Source organism: Canis lupus, chromosome 14 (genome assembly GCF_003254725.2).
Source record: "Canis lupus dingo isolate Sandy chromosome 14, ASM325472v2, whole genome shotgun sequence".
In the NCBI taxonomy this organism is placed as follows: Eukaryota; Metazoa; Chordata; class Mammalia; order Carnivora; family Canidae; genus Canis; species Canis lupus.
This window is the reverse complement of record NC_064256.1, coordinates 31,758,918-31,783,769: the sequence shown is the minus strand read 5'-3', so window position 1 is coordinate 31,783,769 and position 24,852 is coordinate 31,758,918. Positions and strand designations below refer to the sequence as shown.

Genomic DNA, 24,852 nt, shown 5'->3' with positions numbered 1-24,852 from the left:
TTCTACAAACCAAGTACAGTACTTAGAGTCCTACTAAAGAATTTCCATGAATTCACCAAAGCTCAAGACTCCATATAGCCTTTTCCTGTGCTCTATTAAGGGAGGATATGCCCCTTGCCAGGACCGTGTCTATTTCACCAGGCAAGAGGGATAAAAATAGAGGTGAAGTGCATAGTCCTTCCTTGGTGGGGATTGCTCCCCCTCAATTGTATCTTACTGACTAAAATTTGGTCACATGACTATACCTAAGGGCAATTGCTGGGGGTATACCTGCTAATATTTGGGGAGGCTGAGGGAAGCTATTTTTGAAGGAAGAATGGAGAACAGATAATTGGGGACTATAGAGAGCCTTTCCACAAACCCAAAAGAAAAATCCTTATAGGCCTTAATGGCCATAGTTTATTACCCATTACATTTCCTTTAAACCTTCTATTGTATTTGGACAAAAATTCTAATTCAAAGGTATATATGCTCTATGGCGTATGTGTGTGTATATATATATACACACACACACACACAACAGAATATTACTCAGCCATAAACAAGAGTGAAATCTTGCCATTTGCAATGACATGGATGGAGGTAGAGAATATAATGCTAAATGAAATGTCAGTTAGAGAAAGACAAATAGCATATGGTTTCACTCATATTTGGAGTTTAAGAAACAAAACAAATGATCATAGGGTAGGGGGGAAGAAAGAGGCAAAGCAAGAAACAGACTCTTAGGTACAGAGAACAAACTGATGGTTACCAGAGGGGAGGTCAGCAGGGACAAGTTAAATGGGAGATGAGGCTTAAGGAGGGCACTTGCTTGTGATGAGCAATGAGTGTTGTATGTGAATGCTGAATCACTATATTCTATAGAAGCAAATATTACACTGTATGTGAACTAATTGGAGTTTAGATAAAAATTAAAAGAACAAGAAAAAATTAAAAAATGAAACCTCATTGTATCTGGGTAGACATGGAATGCAAAGGTCTTTAGAGAATAAATAGATTTTCAGAAGGGTCCATGAATTGATTTGAGTACCAAATATTTTCATGAGATTAAATGATATCTTACACAATTAGGTATTACTACTTTCCACATGGAGAATTTCTGACTCATGAAATAGAATTTCACTTAACTGAATTCACTGTAGTTCATTGTTGTATAATTTATCAATGGATACTTGTGTAATTACTGTTATCATGGTCGTAAGGGAGGTGGATTGTAGTTTAAATATATGAAAATTTCTAATTTTAGAAAAGCCAATCTCACCCTAAAAATGGTTGGGAACCATTCTTACCAGATTTCTTGTAAAGATGTATTTGTGTGTTGCTCTTTTTTGGTTTTGTTTAATAAGTTTTGCCTTGTTTTCCTTTTTGTCAGGATTCTTTCTTATAATTTTTACTGTCATGTTGCAATGTTTCTATTTCTATTATGATTTTTTATATTGTTTTTGGAACAAGGTGGATTTAAACACAAAATCTGATAATGGCTTTCTCTCTCACCATAGCCAGGTTCTGGCTACTGGAATCAGACTTTCACGTCCAGGAATTCAAAAAGCTTCTCATCAGGTGTAAAATTACAAAAGACTCCTCCAAAGGGTGTCAAAGAGGTTAGTTCCAAGTTGGATTGGCAGTGGACTTTGGATGTTTAATTGTAATTTGAACCCATATCCAATTTTGCCCTCTTCTTTGAAATGGCTTGAAACTTGTCCTGAGACTCCAGCTGATTTCTGGTTTCTAGTTTCTTGGAATTAAGGTTTCCTTCAGGGTTTCTCTCAGTATTCACTGTCCCCACAATTTTGCAGTGCCTTAGGTTCTTCCAGTAAATTTCCACCACCTAACTGACCACATCTTTTGAGTATTTCATTTTTCTTCCTCATTTCTTCATTTTTATTTTCTGGCTATTTAATGTTATTGTCATATATGGTCAACACTTTGAATCCTGAGTGGTACCTTTTGAATGGTACTGTTTGCTTTGTCTCCCCCCCCCTTTTTTTTTCCTATGATAGGTGTGAGATACTAAGTCACTCCCCTCCCCCCAGGGATTGTCAGTTCTCTTTTACATTTATTTTTAGCCCGCTCTGGGACTTTTAAATCCAGACTTCCTCTCAGTTAATCCTGTGTTTCTATGGATTATCTCATCATCATAACCAAACATAACTGCCAAATATACAATCTTCATCTTGGCCGGGTCACTCCTCCTGAACTTTTATTAGCTGGACTGAGACCTTTGAAGTACTAGTTCCTCTCTCCACTGATGGCTGCTGGCAGAGATCCAGGCTGTCTGAGAATGGTTGGGGGATGGGCAGGCATCACTGCTAAATAGCTGTGGCATCATAAACAGTGCAGGTTTACCTTGCCAAACACTATATGTTGACTCTGTTGGGCTCCCAGAGTGATGGTGAGGCTATTGAAGTAAGTTCGAGGTTGTGAAAGATTAGGCTACAATCAGATACTTAAGATGGTCCTTCTTTGCAGAGTATGCAAGAAATTTTTAAAGGGAGAAATGGTTGTCATTCTGTACAAACTGCAGATTTCCTTTTGGCTTGAAGAATTTGACATTGATAGTGATTTACCAGAATCTGTGTTGATGGACCCAAGCTGAATATAATCTGAAGTATGTAGTAGTTCCAATCATCTCCAGAGATTAAGAATACAGGACACATAGAAGACACAATAATAAGAGGAGGGGTCATATGGAAAGAGACATTTAATGTAGTGTTAAATGTCTATAATTTATATCAGGTCGGTGGGGAGCAGGTCTTGTTAGGTTAAGTAATAATCCAGGTGCTTATCAACAGTGCAAAAGTCCAAAGAAAGCCAGCTGATTAGGAAGTCCACACTCCACCAGTGGCTAATACAGGTGGTTTTTTTTTATTATTACATTTTTCATTTATGTATTCATGAGAGACACAGAGAGAAAGGCAGAGACATACGCAGAGAGAGAAGCAGTCTCCCTGTGGGGAGCCTGATACGAGACTCAATCCCAGGGCCCCAGGATCACGACCTGAGCTGAAGGCAGATCCTCAACCACTGAGCTACCCAGGTGCCCCTAGGTGTTTCTGTTTTTATGTCTCAGTTAACAACCAAAAGGGAATTAATATAATAATTGTCAGAAATTAGCTTTTATTGGTGAAATTGGCAGCTTATTAATAATTAAATTAATTATTTAATAATTAAATAATTGATAATTATTAACTGCTTAGTGAAATTAAAGGTTTTCAAAAAATGATTTAGTTTTGGGGACACTCTGCACAATTCTATGAATGTAGAGTAAGAAACCAGCAAGGCCTATACTCTTTATCCATAAAATAATGCCTAACGCTTCATCCTCAATGGTCCTTTGGCCAATCACTGGTTAAAGATTTCAGGTTATCTGCACTTGACTACTAGGATACTAGGTCCTGCTTCCTGGAGGTTGTCAGATCTTCCTTCACTTAATGTTTCACATATGTGGTGGTCTGACCAGTTAAAAAGTACAGAAGTGGCATTTTAGTGGAACTACAGTACAGCTGTTTTTGTTTTTGTTTTTTGTTGTCTGCTTGTTAATGAATTTTGCTTAATAATTGTAAATATGAAAAAATGTTTTAGGAGACGTGCTTTCATTGTAACCTAGTAGATCACTTTGCTAAATGGTTAACTTCCAGACTGACTTCAGAAAACATAATATTCTGTATTGGCTCTTCCTATCATTTAAAATGTCTATTATTTTGAAAAATAAAAAATTGTTTTCTTAAACATTTTTTTACTTTATTGTTAAGGGAGAACATTATTTTTAAGTGTTATCCATGTGTATTTCCACGTTTGCCAATGCAAAGTTCATGTTCTTTGTTGATTTATCTTACAAATATTTTACCTAGTTGTTTTTTACTATTAAGGTTTCTGGGTTTGTTTGTCTTTTTGATTGGCAGAATTTTGAGCATTTTAGATCTTTAAATCTAGCAAACTGTTCCTTTGTTTTTGAGCTTAGGCTTTTTTTGGTTTGTTTTTAAGAGTCTGTTAAAGAATTGCTTTATTAATACAAAATACGCAAACTATTAAGTGCTAAGAAATTATAATATCTAAGTCATAGCAAACAGGTGGCAATTCAACATCCAAGGTCGACAGAACGCTGAGAGACTGCAACAGATTAGACTCCCAGGATAAAGAAGACATCTTCAGGGGTGAAGGGGGGCCCAGGTGCAACAGCTTTTCAAGTTCCCTCTCCTCATCAAGGATCATGAGAGGCACTCCATTCAAGGGGAGGTGATCCCATAATCAGACAATTTGCTTACATAAGTTTTATTATTTTTTATGATGTAATTTATTATCAAGTTTTTTCTTCTTTTTCTTGCATTTGACTTTCATCATTCTAGAATTATTTAAGAACTATTTATCAAACAAATCTTCCACTTTATTCATGTTGAATGCCTTATTTATTACATATTTAATTCTTACATGTTTGATGCTACCATGCTCTTCACATTATTAAAACTTTATTATATAATGTTTTAATATTTGATAGGTTTAAAGTCTCTTCACTCATTACTCTTTACTCTTCTTTTTTCAAAATTTTCTTAACTCTTTAATCATTCATCTCTTGTATATTAAATCTAAAAATATTTTTTAGTTCCAAAAGAAGCTTCTCTTGAAATTTTGATATGATTGCTTCATATGTATAAATTGATTTTAAAAGAACTAACATTTTAATAATTTATTTTGTCATCTATGAACATGGGATATTTCACTAGCTATCTGTTTATATGAATAACCCAGAAGAGATGTACATGTATTTAAAGGCTATTTTCATATATTTTGTGTTCTTTTGTTATTGTGGTTTCTCCATCTTATTTTCTAATGATCTCCTGCTGATTTGCCAAGGAGTGATTGCTTTTCATATTTTATCTTGTGTCCATCTGAGTTACTGAACTTTCTTATGAAATCCAGTAACTTTTCAATAGATTACCTTGGATTTCCTGGGTAGAGAATTGTCTCTCTTTTCCATACTGGAAACTTCTAGTTCTTCCACATATTCTATGTTATTATCTGAAATACCTAGGAAAATTCTAAATGTTACTGGAAATTGTGAACATCCTTTGTCTATTCTGGATTTTAATATATGAAGACTCCTAATAGCATTTATCTATTAAAGAAATGGCTGTTGATTTTAAGTAGGTTGATATTTTTGCACATAAAAAAATGTCTTTAACCCCAGTTTTTAAAAAAGATTGAAAAACAACAATGGGGCTGACTTCTACAAAAAGGACTTTTAACAGCTGTTTTGAGATAATCAAACATTTTGTATGTTTGTCTTGGGTCTTATGATAGGATATGTCACATGAAACCATTCCCAGTTATCAAACTTCATTTATTCAAAGGGATGTTTGGAAAGTCAAAACTCAATGAATCCCAGAATACATAACAATTTATTAAATTTCTTGAATAAAGATCATAATGTTACATATTTTTAAAAGTGAATTTTACCTAAATGTTTTTCACTTTTATTAAACAGCCCCTCAATCATATTATAAATCTAGAAAACAAACAGTTTTATTCTTTTTTAATATTAAGACTGAGCTTTCCCCTTTATTTATTTATTGCCTCAGGCTCAGAAATGGATATTTAGTTTGGAAATATTTTTCTCTTTTCAATTATATTTGAAAATTTTACTGTTTTACAAAATGACTTGCTAATGTTTTTCTTTCACATAGCTATTCCTTCTCATATTGGTTTCAGGAAATTATCTGTGGCCAGGGCTGTTTTGTTATTTTTGTTAGCATGTGACTCACGTCCTTCTATCTTCCTTCCTTCATTTGGTTTTAAACAAGCTTAAAAGGAAAGTTCAAGGGATTGTTTATGCAGCAATGATAACAATTAAAAAATAAATGTACAAACTTTGATAATAAAAGAATCATTTAGCTAATAATTTTGGGTTTTTTTTGTACAAATGTATTATATGTAACCAAAGTATTTTGTAAACAGGGACTTAAAGATTGTAATCTCTTAAAATGAAATTTGTAGGCTGAGGTTAATAGCACCTTTCTAAGGGCAGCCCAAATTAATCACATTTTTCTCATGGATCAGATTTGTGTCCCTTTGGTTAGCATTCTATGCACATTCAGTATAAGTCAATGAGAGACAAAATAGGTTTTAAAAAGTCTCTTCACTAGACTGTATACCTGGGATAATCTGAAGACTCCATATATTTCTATAGAGTACAAAATACAACTCTTTAATACAGACATTTGTGCCATTCTACATGGACCAAATTATCTAGAAGACATTCATTCCATAGGTAAACTAAATATTAGTAGCTGGCATTGAACATGATATCGATTAAACCCATTATGACTCTGGGGCTATGAAATAGTCATGAGCCTGAACAATTACTTTAAAAAATGGGAAGTTAATCATATCATGAGGAAAAGAAATTCAACACTGTTATTTGTTTTTTATCGGATTAAAGTTTATATTGAAAAGAACAATAATAACAAGTTCAGAGATACCTTGTCATCCAATGGAAAGAGTAAGAGAAGACAACAAATATCTGCCACTTATCAATGTAGTTGGACAAGTTAAACTCACTCAACTTTAGTTTTCTCATAGATAAAACAGGGATAATAACCATCTCATAAAATTGTTTTATTTCATGAGTATGTTTGTGTGTTTTTCTGGTCCTTTGGTGTTCAGAGAAGTTCTCGATCATTGCTGTCTGCATTACCTGGATCTGGGTTAGAAATACAAAATACCAGTCCCACCTAGACTCACTGAATCAGAATCTGCATTTTAACAAGGCCTCCCAGAAAGCTCCTTTGTACATTAAGTATAAAAACACTGCCCAGTCTAGCATAGACCATGCATGGGATTGTGCTCTATTAATGTAGTTTTCTTCCATTCAAATTAAATGAATTTTACACATGAACTTGCCTCCTCTCCTACATTTAACAACAACTATAATCACAAAATACAGGATTGTATATTCTATAATTTGACCTTATTTCTGCTAATTCTTTTATACTGAATATATGTGATTCCCTCTTCTTTTTTGTGATTTGTGCTTGCTTCTTGAAACAGGATGCTAAAATTGAGTTTTGAAGAAGACACCAAGACAATAATAAAATAAAAATAAACGTGGATTATAAAAGACAGATCATAAATGCAGAATTGACCACTTCCACAACTCTTGGGCCCACTACCAGTTGGATGATAAAGAACTGAGTGTACTTTAGAAGAGTGTGAATTTAGGGCAGAAGGTATCTTTGAAGAAAGCTGTGCTGTGAGTCATACTCACTTAGAGGCAGAGTGTCTGCTCCCCTTCATCAAACCTGATGGTGAGGAGACTTCCAAGGGTACATATGAAGCTTGATATTTGACTCCTACATTGGGGCTTTGTGTGGTCTGGCTCCCAGCAGGTATATTCAGAGGGCAAAACCATACTACCTGCTGTGCTGGTGAGGGAGCAAATAGAAGAAGTAATGTTGGGATTTTCCTGTACATTTATAGTTTCCTGGGCAAGGGATTTAAGTAATTAAGGATTTTAAGTGTTTGCCATGGACCCAGTACTGTGCTGCCAAGTGATTCTCCAGAAACAAAAACAAAAATAAAAGGAATGCTCCTATGACTCCCCATTTGTAACATTTGTCTACTTCTGTGGTGTAAATATCACTATTATGACCAATTTCAAGCTAACCACATGACGTCATTGAACATGGGAGTTGGAAGGAAATGAGCACAATCTGCTCTTGTAAACCTATAGGAGCTGGCTCTCCAGCATACCCACTGAAGAGAAAGAGAGAGAGGTAGGGGAGCGGGGTTGAACTCCGTCAGTAAGATGGAGAATTCACAACCAGTTGGAGTAATGGTATACCCTCTCAGAGCAAAAAAAATGACAGTTGAGGCAGCTATTCAGAGACTCTTCAGAAACTTCATCAAAAATGCTCTTTGAGAGAGTCAGCTTTAAAAATTTGCAGGTCCAGATGATGTGAAGCCTGATAACAACAAGATGGTCCAGTATAATCTTACCTGTTCTCTTTCCTCACCACCAACTACTGAAAGAAGCAAAAACAGACCAGTGACCTGGGGGAAGCAGGCCCACACTGGTGGAGGAAGGAAGACTTATTAAATCCACTTCAAAATTTTGATTACCATCTTGGACTAGACATTCTAATTACTAAATTCAATTTTTATTTGTGTTATAGTGACCATAGGACTGTTTATTATCTAAGAGTAAGCACATGAGTTCTCATCTGGTGCTAGAGGAAATCACCTGTACTGAATAAAGTTTAGAGGATGATTGTGGGAATAAAAAATTTCTATTTCAATTAAATCATGAATTATGCTAGTTCAACACACGAGCTACACACATACCTTCAAGTTCTACCTTCTAGATCAAGACTTAACCTATGGGTCAAACTTCATGTCATGCTGAATGTATCCTGACACTGCCTTAACTATCAGGATGTGTTTTGTAGCATATTATATAGTAAATCTCTAATATGCTCTTGTGAACTCTTACTCTTTTAAATTTTCTGAATTATATCTATTATATATAATTTATGATGGATACATATATTTCTCTGTATATCTGTGTCTCCTAACATCAACATAATGCGTGTCCCAGGAATTCTTAGAGAACTAGCAATATTATTTCAATGCTCTTTGAATAGGAAGTTAGATCCCAAGACTTTGTTCAGGGAAATTTCTTTGCACCAAGGTTCATGGGAAAAAACAGACAATGACTATATTGAAGGGAGAGCAAGAAAGATTTTGTTACTTGTTCGGAGAAGGAAAGAGAATATATACAATGAAGGATGGAGAGAATTCAACAAATTGAAGAGAACTGAGATTACATGAAGTAAAAAGTCACTGCCATCCCTAGTGAAGATATAATCAAAGGGAATTTTAATGCAGGTGACACTTACTTAATTTTAAATTGATTTTATGGCTGGTACATATATCCTTTTCTGCTATTTCAGAAATCATTTAGCAGGTTATTATGCCTTCAAATTTTTATTGTGTTGGATTATTTACTTTTGTTTTGTAGAAATCAAAAAAGGTGTACTTCAAGTTTGTGTTGGGACTAAAGAGAAATAGCAGGTGTAAAAGCAGAATTTTAGATCTACAAAATGAAGCTCTCCATCCTCTCTCCCCATGGCTCATTAAATTTTTTGAGAATATAGGTAGGACTTTTTTATTTCCAAAATACATGGATCTGTTTGGAGTGAAGTGGTAAATCAAATTAATGGGGCATTGTGCAGCAGACATTTGGATTGCAGAAAAATCTCCTGTTATTTCCTATGTTTATGTTTTGGTTTGTGTTTTGACAGTTCTTCCCTTTGAAGAAGACATCTAACAGACTTGTAAATCCCCTGCATACTTCACAGCAGCCTTTTTCTTAACTATTCTTGAGGTCAAAGCATTAGGAATTAGGAGACAGTTTTCTTGGGAAAAGCTTAGTTCAGATATCTTGAGTCATCAATTAGAATGACAAAATCTTTGAGTAGCAAATTAATGGCAATAAATAACTAAATCAGCTGTCCATGTTAACAATAGGAAACAGTGCCTACATCTGGATATGTACTGTGTAACATCAGTATCTTCACACTTACAAAAATTAGGAATTGATGAGCTGGAAAGCTCAAGTGCTCTTATGCACAGTCCAACAAAGTTAAGTTGCTTTAAAATATTAAATTATGTACCATAAAGGAAAAAAAAGACACTTTTTTTCCTAGTAGGCTATTCAGTATTTTAATGCTAAAAATGAACTTCCTAGATTAAATTTGCTTCTTTTCTACCTTCTTCAAAACTTTTTTTCCTTTTACATATATCTGTATTTTCACTTTGACATAGTCAATGTCATCTAGTAGAGGTCAAGAAATAAGTTAAATGGAAATAAGGTATGAATAATTGCATTTCTCATGTGTTTAGTGACTATATTTATGAAAGAATAATAATTTGAGTACTTATAAAGAAAGAGATTTCAACTGACAACACTATTTAAAAATGTTAAAATCCACTCTACATGTAAAAGATCAAAATAGTCCACAAAAGAGAAGCAAAGCATTAAATTGGTAAATGAGATAAGTACACTTTGGATTTATGAAATTGAGTCCATGTAATTCTTCTAATCTCAGACCTGGTTGTTATTTTATATTTATATTTTGAGGGAGAATGCAAAAGAGACATTATTCATTGCAGGTAGTATTATCTTCTAATAATGAAAGCTATCATTTTCTTGCTTTTTGAAATGTAGCATAAGCATTATCTTATACCTAACAATCAACATATTGGTATTATTTTTCACTAAGTGAATTTGTGCTTACTATTTTGGCCAATATCCCATCTTGAAGTTAATAATACATTTCAAACACACAATTTGGAGACAATCGCATGGTATTAACATAACCAACAGAAAAATGTCTTAATTGCTTGGTTGCACTGATATTTGTTTATTTCCAACATAACTCAAATCTGACATTTGCAAAGAGACCAAACTCTAAACATCTGTGGACATTCCCTACATCTATTTCTGAAAATAATCACTGTGCATCTATAGTTTACAACTATTGGCATAGAATCTGATTCTTCCAGTATTTATATATTGTAATTCTTCCAAGCTGCCTCAGAATACATGAATCGTCAGTATTTGAGGGGATCAAGAACTAAAGGAGAGAGTTAATGGATAGGAATTGGTAGAAAGTTAAAAGCTTTCTTATTGGAATGAGATGAAGGATTTTAGAACCTAGCAACAAAAAATGAGTCAGGTTAGTGCTATGTCATTTAATTGTTCCTATTCTATTGTAGGATACATACCATAAAAATATGAATCCAGCTTAAAGGTGAAGAATTGAGAGTATAGTAGCAGTTTATAAATATTCAAAGGGTACACATGTCATGAAAAGGCAATCTTTAACATAAAACATGAAAAAAATTGCACAACTTGAAGCAGAGCCATAAATTTAAGGCAAATGAAAATGTTACTCAAGAATTTAGAAGAAAAGTTGTTTCATGAATATCATGTCTTAATCATTTTGACTTGACATGCAACAATATATGAAAGAATATAGTGTTTCCTCTGTGTACATCCCAAGTCTCTTCTTACTCTTTAAATATTAAAAAGCTCTGGCCTACTCAGAGGTGTAACAGCAAAGTGAAAGACATTTGAGCCTCACAAAGCTATACTGTAATAGATTAATTGGGCACCTAATCACAAAATATTCCTTATGAACAGAAAAAAACTTTTTGGAAATACGGTTCTAGTGTTACTAGAGATGTTTATGGAAGGGGACAGTGACATTTGAAGATGCTTCATAACTAGGTAATGCTCTCTGTCTTTTCTCCCCTGAGATTGCTTGTCTCAAAAAAGCATGGAGCAAGCAAATGAGCTGGTATGGTGAGATCTTACATGTGTCTACCTATAAACTGTTTTGTCCTTACCACAATTATGTCACAGTAACAGCCAATGTTGGTTACAAGCTCCATTAGATATTCTATCCTGAGCAGTTAGGTTAAAGAAGAAGCCCCCATCATTCAGTGTCAATTCAGCCATACCTGGATTTTGTAGCTGTACTTAACTACTGTTTTGAACTACTCTTTAACTACTCTCCTGAACTTGAAGTGCAAAAAACATTCTATACATTACATTAGAAGAATTTCTGTGTCTTTAAATTATAGTATGAAAGGTTAGGCCTCTTTTTTCAACATTATCTGATATAATTTCTTTCTTATGAAATTTGCAGTGTGTTTCAGATATCATTAAATGGTAATCATGCTAGCCTAGGGAGTCTAGAGAATTCAGAGTTAATATTTTAAACAATTTAATATGTTGGTGACAAATAATTGCAAGCCACCTAATATTTCTGAATGACAAATCTGTCTTATTAAAAACATACAAATCATTTTTGTGACTGGAAGGTAAAGACACAGTTTTTCCAAAGTCGGGATGTACAAACTACTGCTGGCAAGTCCAATCTGGTCTTCCAAACTGATAATAAAATTCTACTGGAACACAGCCATGCCCACTCATCTAGGTATTGTCTACGGCTGCTTTCGTGTTGCAATGGTAAAGCTGAGTAGTTGCAACAGAGACAGTATTGTCTGCAAAACCTAAAATATTATGTATCCCTTTACAGAAAAAAAATTTGCCAACTTCTGCTTCAAAACAACATTAGAGTGTTAGTTCTTTAAGTTATAAGGTGAAGAGGAAAGTGAACGCAAAGTTATCTTTAAAATTTGATGTCTGGATTCCATTTCTGCCTGAGCCATTCTTCCATTGGTTTTAAACACAAATTTTGCAGCTGCATTAAGAGTTGGCTCTGGGCAGCTCTGGTGGCACAGCGGTTTAGCGCCGCCTGCAGCCCGGGGTGTGATCCTGGAGAGGTGGGATCGAGTTCCCCGTGGGGCTCCCTGCATGGAGCCTGCTTCTCCCTCTGCCTGTGTCTCTGCCTCTCTCTCTCTCTCTCTTTCTCTCTCTCTCTCTCCCTGCATCTCTCATGAATAAATAAATAAAAAATCTTAAAAAAAAAAAGAGTTGGATCTTACATTAAGCTCTCTTACTCCATATTCAAATTCTGTTTCCATAATTAAGGCTAAAGTTGGTTAAGTGAAAGCTGAAAGCAGTCTTATGAGGCTCTTGGCAGGGTTCTTATGGTTAAGAGTATAGATATAGGAGAATTGCACCTAAAACTTGGTGAATCCTAATGTAAAACACTGATGAAGGCAGAAACCTCTCTCAGGAAGTCACCAGGGAATCCACCCAACATCCAAAGGTGGTTTGTTGAGGGTCCCTTGACCCATCAGAGACATCCCAATCCTTAAAAATCTAGGCATTCTAGTTATGTTCTTAGACTTGGAGGTGGCTTTAGTGAAGTTCAGACTGAGTGAGCAATAGTCACTTTAACATGCCTGAGAAACATACATATCAAGGGGGAGAGTAAGCAAAGACAAGTTCACTATTAAACCTTCTGTGACCCATTTGTCTTAGTTGAAAATATAAATAAGGTTTCTATTAGTTACCATTCAAATTGCTATAATTCTAAGTCGTTAAATGTTTTTCTAGTTAACTCACAGTTACCCCTAGGAAAATGGTCCACAATAGAACAACCCTCTAAATCCCAATCATTTGTGTAGTTTGGGAAAATGTCATTAATAATTCTATTCTGATTATTTAAAAGAAGTCACAATTAGGTTGGAACCGAATATATACAGAATTTATAAGACCTTTGAATTGATATCAGACATCAACATAATCATATACTTTATAAGAGATGTATGACTGAGGACCCACAAAGATAAAAAAAATAGGAACTGAAGTAGAAAATCCAGTTTCAAAATGAACGGAAGCTTAATATCATGCAGAACTTTTTGCAAGACATTTTGTAGCAAAGTACATGGCCCAACTACAACAAGCTCATAGGACTCTATGGTATGCAGTCTTTTTATTTTTAATGATTCATGATTTTATTTTATCCTTTTTTATTTTATTTTTTTAAAGATTTTATTTATTTATTCATGAGAGACAAAGAGAGAGAGAGGCAGAGACACAGGCAGAGAGAGAAGCAGGCTCCACGCAGGGAGCCCGATGTGGGATCTGATCCCAGGACTCCAGGACCAGGCCCTGGGCCAAAGGCAAGCACTAACCTGTTGAGCCATCCAGGGATCCCCATTACCTTGTTTTTAAAAAAGATTTTATTTATTTATTCATGAGAGACAGAGAGAGAGAGGCAGAGACATAGGCAAAAGGAAAAGCAGGCTTCGTGCAGGGAGCCTGATGCAGGACTTAATCCCGGAACTCCAGGACCATGCCCTGAGTCAAAGGTAGACGCTCAACCGCTGAGCCACCCAGGCATCCCTATTTTATCCTTTTAATGTCACTTTTTTATTTAAAAAACTTCTATGTATACTTTTTTTGCTATTGCATTTCATACACTCTTATAAGCTGCCTGAAATTTTGGGGAAAAGGTAAGAAATTCCTAAGTGAAGTAAAAAAACATTTTAAAAATAGGTATCCCAATTTGCCAAGTGTTTCACTCATAAAACCAGAAAAGTAAAGAAACTCAAAACTGAAATATAGAAGAATTAATTTGCTATTGGCAAATGGTTTTAGATAGGTTAATATGATAGGCCTTTGCATTACAAATTTCTCTATGGTATAGACAATGGAAAATGCCATGTGAGACTAGTGATCACTCATCATAACCAAACATATAATAGATACCTTACATAAATGATCTTAGCAAATTGTTCAAAGAATATGATTATTATTCCAATTTTATAAGTGGAGAAATTGAGGCTTACAGCAGTTAAGTAATATGATTAAAAGTTGAGGAGTAGGGTCCACTTTCCAAAGTTTTTAGAGAAATGGGAGCTCTATAGTGGGAGCTATGGCATAAATTACTCCATATTCACTCCAGCCTTCAGGAGATCTGGTTTTCTAAGAATCATGGTAAGTTACACCTGACAAATTCCTAGTGGGAGCACCTTATGTTTCCTAAACCAACACCTTTCTTATGGATATTATAATTATTTTACTTAAAAGTTTTGCATATAAATTTATAAGTGAGATAGTGCTACAGTTTTTATTAATTTCTAACAGGCTTTTCTTTAGTATTAAAATAATATCTTTATCAAATGATTTGGGAATATTTCATTTTTTATGATCTGTAGTGATATAAACACATATAGACATTGAATTGTCTGTTTCTTATTTTTTAATTTTTAAAATCTCTAAAGATTTTATTTATATATCTATTTATTTTAGAGAGAACATGTAGGGGAGAGTGGGAGAAGGGACAAAGTGGGAGGGAGAGATGAGCCTGACTCAGGGTTTGGTCTCATGACCCTCAGTCTCATGACCCTTGGTCTCATGACCCTGAGCTGAAACCAAGAGCTGCAAACTCAACCAACTGAGCCACCCAGGTGCCACATGTTTGCTTTTATATTTTGAAGTATAGATGGAACTAAATCATAAAACCAACTCATCCTGGTATCTTTTTAATAAAGGAACTTAAACAAATATTGCAACACCTTTTTGGGGAATGGCATATTCATACTTTATACTCTTGGGTTCAATTTTGTACTTATATTTTAGGGAGATATATTGAAAATAATATATGACTAAATAACTTTTATCCTAATAATTTTCATATCAGGAAATGTCTCAGTATAGTTCATTACATTGAGCAATTTAAAGACCAGAAATCCAAATGCCATGGAGTAAATAACTGTGAAAGTAGCTGTCATTTGTACCTTAATACCTGTTCTTCACAAGTTCAATGGTGATAAAAAAAATCTCAATTTTAGCTGAGTATGTGGTTTCTCAGAATAAAGAATGTATTTCAGACTTCCAATGGCTGGTTCCGCACGTAAGGAACTTGATGGTTGCTACTCTATCCTGACAAGTAGCAGGCTAAAAGATTAACAACTATACTTGGATCCATAAGAGATGGGAGGTCACAGGGCACACGGCAGTCCCTGAGATTGGAGAGGCAGGTGAATAAGGATGCTGCCACTTATCTGAGCAGACTCACGAGTAGAGCTGGCTGCAGGAACCAGTGCTGAGCTATAGTAGAACTGCTAGAGGTTCAGTGAGGACAAATCTGAGAGTAAAAAACTCCAGGTTAACTGAATTATAGCTCCTCCACCCCACCATTGGCAATGTTGTGAGATTTACTTCTAGGAGCTTTGCCAGGTTCCTAGAGTAAATATCAGAGAAAAATTCCCATATGCTTTTGGCAGGGGGAAGAGCAAAGGAACCATTTTGAAATTGGCCAGAGCACTCTTTTTTTAAAAGTTTTTTAAAAATTTGTTTACTTATTTGAGAGAGAGAGAGAGAGAGAAGGCACTCGATGTAGGCACAAAGGGAGAGAATCCTTCAAGCAGACTCCTCACTGAGCTCAGAACCTGATGGGGGGCTCCCTCCCATGAGATCATAGCATGAAACCAAGAGTCAGATGCCCAACCGATTGAGCCACCCAGGTGGCTCAGAGCACGCTGTTCTTAACAAGGGCTCCACTCACAGGAAACTAGTTAACCAGAGCCTACCAGATCTGGAAGAGAGGAAAAATCCAACTCCTGCCCACTAAGGCCATCCTGACACACCTAAGCAGGAGAAAAAAACTAAGATACACTTGTGAAGTTCACAGCCCAGAGGCACAGTAGCCGAGACCTAATCACAGAATTGTAGAACACTACCCCCTTCCCTTATTCCTTTTACTCAGTATATCTGGCTCAAGAAAAAAATTATAAGGCATTCCAAAAGGCAAACAAACAAACACAAAAACTGCCTGTAATTAGAAAAGACAAAGCAAGCATCAAAACCAGACATGACAGATACGTATGTTGAAATCAGGCTTGGAATTTTAAATAATTATGATTAATGTGCTAAGGGTTCTATTGGACAAGTAGCATGTAAGAACAGATGAACAGTGTAAGCAGAGAGCTGGAAACTGTAAGAAAATACAAAAATTGTAAAGATTTAAAAAAAAAAACACTAATCGAAGGACGCCTGGGTGGCTCAGTGGTTGAGCATCTGCCCTCGGCTCAGGGAGTGATCCTGGGATCCAGGATCGGGTCCCACACTGGGCTCCCTGCAAGGAGCCTACTTCTCTCTCTGGCTGTGTCTCTGCCTCTCTCTCTGTGTCTCTCATGAATAAATAAATAAATCTTAAAAAAAAGAGAAGTCCAGGATTTAAAAGAAAAAACAACACTCACCGAAATGAAGAATGCCTTTAACAGGCTTATTAATAGACTGGACACAGCTGAGGATGGAATTCCTGTGCTTGAGGTTATGTTAATAGGAAAGCAAAGAGAAGAAAGACTGAGAAACAGAACAGAATAGGCAAGAACTGTGGAACAATTACAAAAGGTGTAACATAATGGGAATACCAGAGGAGAAGAGAAAAAGAGACAGAAGAAATATATGATATAATAATGACTAAGATTGTCCTTAAATGAATGCCAGGGACCAAACCACAGATCCAGGAAGCTTAGAGAACATCAAGTAGGAAATGCCAAAAACTACACCTATTTTGCACTCTAGTTGCAACCTACAGAAAATCAGAGAAAGAAAAATCCCCAAAGAAGCTAGAGAGGGAAAAAAAAGATACCTTATCTATGGAGGAACAAAGATAATAATATCCAATTTCTTCTCAGAAACAAGAAATACAAACAAGAAGAGAGTAAGTGAAAAATTTAAGATGTTGAGAGAGGAAAACAAAATAAAACAAAAAAACCCCACCAACCTAGAATTCTGTGAAATTATCATTCACAAGTGAAGAATAAATAGAGACTTTCTCAAATAAAAATTGAGGGAGTTTGTTGCCTGTAGACCCACCTTTCAAGAAATGTTAAAAGAAGTTTTTTAGAGAAAGAATAATAAAAGTCAGAAACTCATATCTACATAAAGGATGAGCATTGAAGAAGAAATACATGGAGGTAAAATGAAACCTTTTATTTTTAATGGCTCTAACAAATAAGTTTGTTCAAAATAATGATATCAGTGATGTATTTCATTGTGTATGTTAGTGTAGATATCTTCTGTGTGTGTATATATATTTATATGCTTCTGTAGTCCTATATGTAAGTGAAAAGAATAATAGCAATGATACAAGGAACAGACAGCAAGAATTAGGGTTATTTTGTAATCATAAGGATTCACATTACCTGCAAAGTGGTATTGTGCTATTTGAAAGTAGACTTGGGTTAGTTCTAAATGTATGTTACAAACTGCAGGGCCACCACCAAAAAAAGTAAAGAAAAGTAAAAAGAAAAAAAAATGATATGCTAAGAAAGGAGAGAAAATGGAATCCTATAAAATATTCATTTAAAACCACAAAAGGCAGGAAAAACAGAGTGGAAGACTATATAGCCTCCTAGCATTTAGGTATGCCCTTCTGATGAAGTTCTGACTAGCGTAATGCAAGCAAAAAATTGGAGAAGGCTTATCAAAAGAAGGAAACTTGCCCTTTGAATCTTTATCTTCCTAATGGCTGGAGTTAAAACATGGTGCTTGACCCTAAGGCAACGTAGCACCACGTGTCGAGGTGCAGAATAATAGGATAGAAGTAAGTCCCAATGATTGTGAGTTTTTCATATCAGTCCTTGACTTAATATATTTATACAACACAGAAAAATAAACTTCATGTTTTAGGTGACTACTACTTTTGGTTATCTGCTCCTCAGAGGTGAACTTGACCTTATATAATACTGGAAGGGACTTATAGAACTGGAAGGGACTATAATTCAGCAACTGTTAAAAAATAAAGTAGAGAAAGAATAAAAAATAATTTGAGTGAAATAAAGATCATTCACCAGAAACCAAGAACTAATATCTTTCTATATGGTGATTTTCTAAAATATTTTTCAATTAAAGTCAGAGACTAGGTTGACCACTATTGCCATTGTATTGATGGCCCTAATAAATATAAACACACACACACACACACAAGAAAATGTTAAAAAAAAAAAAAGTTTCCTTTATGTTAGCAATAAAAATGTGGAAATAAAATGGAAAACATTTCATTCAAAGTAGTAATGAAAAATACAAAAATACTTAGTAGTAACTTTAGAAAGATTCAGAGCCAGTTGTAAAGAATTTTATTAAAATTCAGAATAAAAATTAATCTTAGTAGAAGGCATACTTATTCTTGGAAGGCCTTCCTGATAACATAAAAACATCAGTGTTATACAAGTATATAGATATAATGTAATTCCTACTAGAATCCCAACAGATTTTTTTGTAACAGATTGCATAAAGTGATTTTTAAAAAATATGTGGAAAAATTAATACCCAAGAATAGCTAATTATATTTTGGAAAAAGGAAAAATTATTAATGATAAGGGAGTTACCATACTACTTATTAGAATACAGAATAGAACAACCTATGAAATTACTGTGGTTTTGGCATACACATAGAAAAACAGATCAATAGAATAGAGAATCAAGAAGTGATCCCCATTACATGTAAAAAAGTATATTTTAACTCAGAGAAAACTATATGGTTTATTTATTAAGTTGGACTGCACACTGACTATCCTCTTGAAATAGAATAAAGTAGGGCTCTTAATTTCCATCTGTTTCATACCACACTTGAGTTCATTTCTGTAAATACTCCAGTCCATATTTTCAAGCTCCCTCATTCCTCACAAACATCTAATCCTTGGCTATGTCCTGGGCAAGAGGTACATCCCCCTGAAATCTTATCTGCCCTCAGAGGGATGAATTCAGGGAAGAGACCGTCATGGAGCCCATTTGGGCAGGAATTCTGGGATCCTAGTGCCTGTAGCACAGTCCAGATTGGTGTGGGGGAAGGCAGAGGAATGTAGAGGGGGCCTGGCCCTTTGGCCCTTCAGACTACTTGCCCCATTAGAAGGCACATGTCAGCAAGGGCCAGGTCAGTGCTTCTTAAAGAGCATGGACGAGGGCAGGGTACCTCTTGCCTATGTCTTAGCTCAGTGGCATCACCATATTATTTTTCTTTCTGCCACCACAACTGCAAAACCTCCTTCATCAGCCAGGATCTAGAAGTAAAGATAACTGCGAGTAGGAATGCAGCTGATTTAAAATGGAAATATATCACAATCAAGAAATAAATCATTGCTGTTTATATTTTGGGGTCATTTGTTACAGCAGCACAACCTAGCCTTTCCTGAGATATATGTTTGTCTATGTGTATGCACACGTGTGTGTATATATGTTTATGATCATATAAACATATAAGTTTTAAAAGAGTTTTTAACATGGGTTGCTGGTCAGGAATGTGTATAGAAGTTGGGAGAATAGAATGAAATGGGAAAGGATAAGACGGACCAAAAAATAAAAGAAGGAAATACTAAGAAAACAGACGTCATGTTTAAAAAGCATGTAAGATATAATATCATTTATCTAAAATGACGTAAGTCCATGGGTATTTGTGCATAAGGAGACCCATGAAAAGATGGACACTAAATGTTAATGGTGATTATTTCAGTGTGGTGGGATACCAAGTGACTTTCACTTTCTTGCTTAGAACTTTATCTCATTTGGATTTTTCTAAATGATCCTGTTATTGAAGCAGCAAGAGAAAAACAATGAAGCCATTCTACTTATAGAGGAAAAATGGGATGAAGGCCGAAGAATGTGAGCCAGCTTCTTTCCTTGAATGGAACTGCCTGACTGCCTTCTGGTCTCAAGTCCTGCAGCATTTTTTCCATGGTAAATTGTGGTTTTTCCCCAGAATTTACTCAGAGTCCAACTGTTTTATATAAATCATGAAGTTTTCTCAGTTTCCTCAAATGGATTGGCTAATTTGTGAGAGAAGATGACCACTGTAATTCGGTTTTTCATGTGTACTGTCCACAGGGGCATATTATCCTGATGCTGAGGGGATATTTTTTGGCTTGTATGCTGGTTGGGTTGCTTAGCATAGAGGGCTCATGATGGTAGTCAAACTCTCTTTTCAGACTGATTTCACAATCAGAAGATTTATATTGGGTGGGAATTCAGGAATTAATCATGGTGATCTGGAAGAGATATTATAAAACCCCTAAGAGGGAAAAATATCTGTCAACATTCCTTACTTAGGGGCCTAGATTGACCTCCTAGTTGCAGCCTTTTAGCCAGTATTTCTGCTTGCCACTTACAAAAGTTGGGTAATATTTAAAAGAAAACAAGAATGATATCTTAAAGTAGATGATAAAAATAACCAAGATAACATAATCAAATGAAACAGTAAGATAAAGTGGTATGAAGTAAGCACTATAAAGGGGCAAAAATAAAAATCAGGGTTAAAAAAATATGGTGAAAGAGATGAGACAATAAAGATTTGAAACAAAAAGCTAAAAGAAAATAAAACTTTGCATTTAAAAGAAAATAATGTAGTACAGGAACAAACTAAATTCATAATATAGAATATATGAATTAGATTAGAGAATATAGTAAGAAGGGTTAGAATAATATACGAGGACAGAACCCAGGGATTAACTGGGACCCTTCAGGCTGAGGCTGCTTCAAACATTCCCTGAGCTCCTGGCTACCTTCTTCTCGTTAGGCTGGGAGTGTGTTGGTGGGATTTCTGGGCTTTGAGACTCCCAGATGGATAGTTTCAGGAGAGCAGAGACCTGAGTTTTTGGCCATCAAGCTCCCTTCTGTTTTCTGCCGATCATGACCCCAGTTGACACTTCCAGCCAGGCAAAGGTGAACCCAATAATTTCCCAAACATATGACTGATGCAACCTTTATTTTAACACATACTCAAATATTTGCTAGTTTCTTTGTACTTAGCACTAGTTTCTTTGGGCAAAGGGAAAGAAGACAATGAAACTTCAGTTTAGAAAAAACCCCTAAAGTTTACAATTAGCTCTTACTCCCATTTTCAAAAGAGAAATCATTCTACATAATAGACCCTCCCAATTTGTACACTAGATTTAAATTACCTCTGTGCCATTACCAGTTCATTTTACAAAGTTATGCTGTTTATTTCACATATGTGAAGTTCTTAAAAATCTGATTTCTCTCCCAGTCTCTACTATGTAACACAAGTGGCACACACTGATTTGGGTCTCAAAAATCTATGACTAATTTTAAGCCTTGAAGTCAGTGGTTTTGTTTTAGTTCTTTAAGCAAGAAACCTTGAACTTTTCTCAAGTGGAATTGATATTACTGAGATATGAACAATGGCCAAGCTTTTTCCTGCTTGGAATAGCTTGAGATCATTTTATTTGATCAACCTGCTATGATTATGTCACAAGCAATATGACTGGAAATGAACAAACGTCCTTGAATAAAATTTCACCTTGACTTGATTCTCATTTGATGAAACCTGTTTTAGTAAGCCTACGTGTTGGACATAAGCAGTGCCACATGCATGTATTTCCTATAAACAGGCAACAGATGGTAAACATCATATTGAAAGCGACATACAAGAACAAATGTGGTTTAGAAAGATCTTGAAATTTGAACAAATTTGATAAGTCCTGTTGTTCAGTAGGAGAAGGCCAGAAATGCAGCTATTTGAATTATGCATTTAATATTATCTCCAATTCATTAATTTCTGAATTAATGATTACCTTCTTTGAGATAAGATTTCAGGAATATAATCTATAATACCTCCCCAGAAGTAGTTATTTATTTAAGAACAACAAATTTAGGATTGTCTTTTAAGAAATAGCTATAGTTAATATTTCAGTTCAACATTTCAAACCTTGGATGAGCTTATCTCAAAATAGTCCTAACTGACTTAAACAGGTTTTGAGGTCTTTGTTCTTTTTTTTTTTTAAGATTTATTTATTTCTTCCAAAGAGAGAGAGAGAAAGACAGAGAGAGAGAGCGCACATGCACATGTAAGAAAGAACACAGTGGGGAGGGGCAGAGAGAGAGGCAAAGAGAAAACCAAGCAGACTCCCTGTTGAGCACAGAGGGCCACTCGGAACTTCATCTCAAGATCCTGAGATCAGATCTGAGTGGAAACCAAAAGCCTGATGCTTAATGGACTGCACCACCCAGGTACCCCTTGAGGTCTTTGTTCTAAGTGGTGGACCTTTGTGAAACTGAGGAAACAATAGGGATGGTGGTGCTACCATATAGACTCCCTGCCAAAGCTGCCCAGCAGAGCTCTGGAGCTACTGGAAAGAGCTGCAGAACTCAAATATATAGTGAAGGGTCACCCATGCTGCCACCCATGCTGGACATTGGCATTCTTCTATGTCCCTACTCACTTTGCTAAACCAGGTTAACACGGATCTCAGATGCTTCTGAATCAAGCATGCTTAAGAAACCACATGCATTTCTGATTCCTACGTGCTTTGGGGAATGGTATTGTTAACATTTATTTCCGATTCCCTTCCATTGCAAGTTCTTGACACTGGTGGTAGACTGACCATGATGGTCCAGCTTACTCTTTATTAGGACATTATTGAACTCAGACAAAACAGCACACTTCCCATGGGAAGCATTTAGCTGTACAGCATACTCAAAACTGTTGTTTGAACCCTGGGCTCCTTTTCATGTCTTTATTTCAGAGGAAGTACTTGGAAGAGTTTTCTATACCCTGAAGCAGAACAGAGCCTTCCTCTGGAATTATAAGTGTTACAGGTGTCACCTGTAACTTCCCTGCTTTGCTCAATGAACCTGGATTGTGTCAAGGGTTTAGAAAAGGTCCATGCAATCTCTGGTTTCCTGACAACTTTTCGTCCCCAAATTCTGGTCATCCCTTACATTTCACATAATCTCTCTACAAAATGATAGTTAATATTGACCTTCTCCCTCTTTTTGATATCATGTCTATATTTCCATGCCTGTGTGCCACTCTTGCAGACAGTGCATTGTCTTATTTGACAGGCAGGCACTGAACAAGGCAAGACTGTGAGAAAATAGGTCAAAACGGTTCAATCCAACATAAATTAATTCAACCCAGTTCTAAATTTAACAAACCATATTCAAAAGGATTCAATCAGATTAGAATAATTAAAACTTACCTTTTAAGCAACTATCACACTTCAAATTGGAGATCCATTTCCTCTTCATCTGGTTTCAGTTCTGGTCAAGTAGCCTGTTTAATATGTAATAGGAATAAATCAGAGAGGAATGTTTTCTTCTTTTGGCACCTTAAGACCTTGTAGTTATGAAAATTATTTACTCAAAAGTTTATCATAGTTAAAAAATCAATTTTGAGCCTAAGATAGTAATTTCATTTCATGAAACACCAGATGAAATAGCTTGATCACTCAATTAGGAAAAGGTGATCTGAAATCTTAGAGAAATATAGATTAGAAAATATATACCTCTTCCAACCTTATTTCTTTGGATTTCTCAATTTAAAGGTAAAATCATCCATGTCTGAGAATATGAAGACAAAAAGCAGCATAACTTTAAAATCCAATATTATTAAGGGAAATGGGAAAAGAAAAGAGAATGTGGAAACTATGCAAACTATTTCCATGTGAAATGTAGTTCTTAAACTTCCAAGCTTTGACCTACACTTCTCAAAATATCTAATCAACAGCAGAATATATATATTTTTAGGTATCAATTTGTTCCAAAGTCTAAAGAAAGAAATCTTTTTCTATTAAAAGGATAAAGTATGGTGCAAAAGTCATTTTACTTTCAAGCAATGGTTGTATCCAGGTTTTTTTTTTTTTTTTAACTTACCTAAACATCTTCTCATGCACCATGTTTTTTCAATCAGTTTTTGGCAACCTATCTTAAATTGAGAATTGAAACTGTTCCATTGAAGGCTCCCAGAAAAGAGAAAATGAAAAATTAAGTGCTGATTTCAGGCTTTATTGAAGTTTCTGCCTAAATCTGCTTTTGAGAATTAATAGTGCCAAAGTTATTTCATTTGTGACTTATTTACCATTTGGCCATAATGAAAGAATAGAAATAATTATCTTATCACATCTTTGCCTCCAGGGCCAGTAATTTCCCTTCAATGAGTGCCTCCTAAAACAATATTTTTTTTCAGAAAAGTGATGTTTATATTAGAAAGCAGATATTCTCTTGGTCTCTACTGGAGATGTCTTTTCACACTTAATGGATGGACGACACTTAAACTTTGTGCTGTCTTTTGTGAAAAGCTTAGTACTTTGGGTACTTTTTGTATACTGTGCAAAATGATCAAGTTATTGTGTAACTCACTGCATTAAGATGTGGCCTAAGTAGTGAAAATAAATGGTATCACCATATGAATCTAAGTGATTTGAGGGCTCATGCCTTGGGAAGGGAGAGAAAACTATATATTATTGAATCGGAACATTAAGAGATGGAAAAAATCTTTGAGATCATTCAATCCAAACTTATTTTAGTTAGAGTCAACAAACTTAAAATCTAGATAGTTTTGGGTTGTGCTCCAAATCCCACAGATTGTTTAAAGCAAGAATCAAGCCCAGCTTTCAGAGTCCTGTTCTGGA

At 35.3% G+C, this 24,852-nt stretch overlaps 1 long non-coding RNA gene across 2 annotated transcripts in view; it reads right to left on the bottom strand.

Annotated features, from left to right (window-relative positions):
* LOC118350599 (uncharacterized) overlaps positions 1 to 24,852 on the bottom strand; it is a 182,000-nt gene that overhangs the window by 77,041 nt on the left and 80,107 nt on the right. For both annotated transcript variants that reach the window (XR_004804677.2, XR_007402030.1), the window contains exon 4: positions 23,422 to 23,495. This is a non-coding gene — a long non-coding RNA (uncharacterized LOC118350599). The remainder of the gene's footprint in view (positions 1 to 23,421; positions 23,496 to 24,852) is intronic.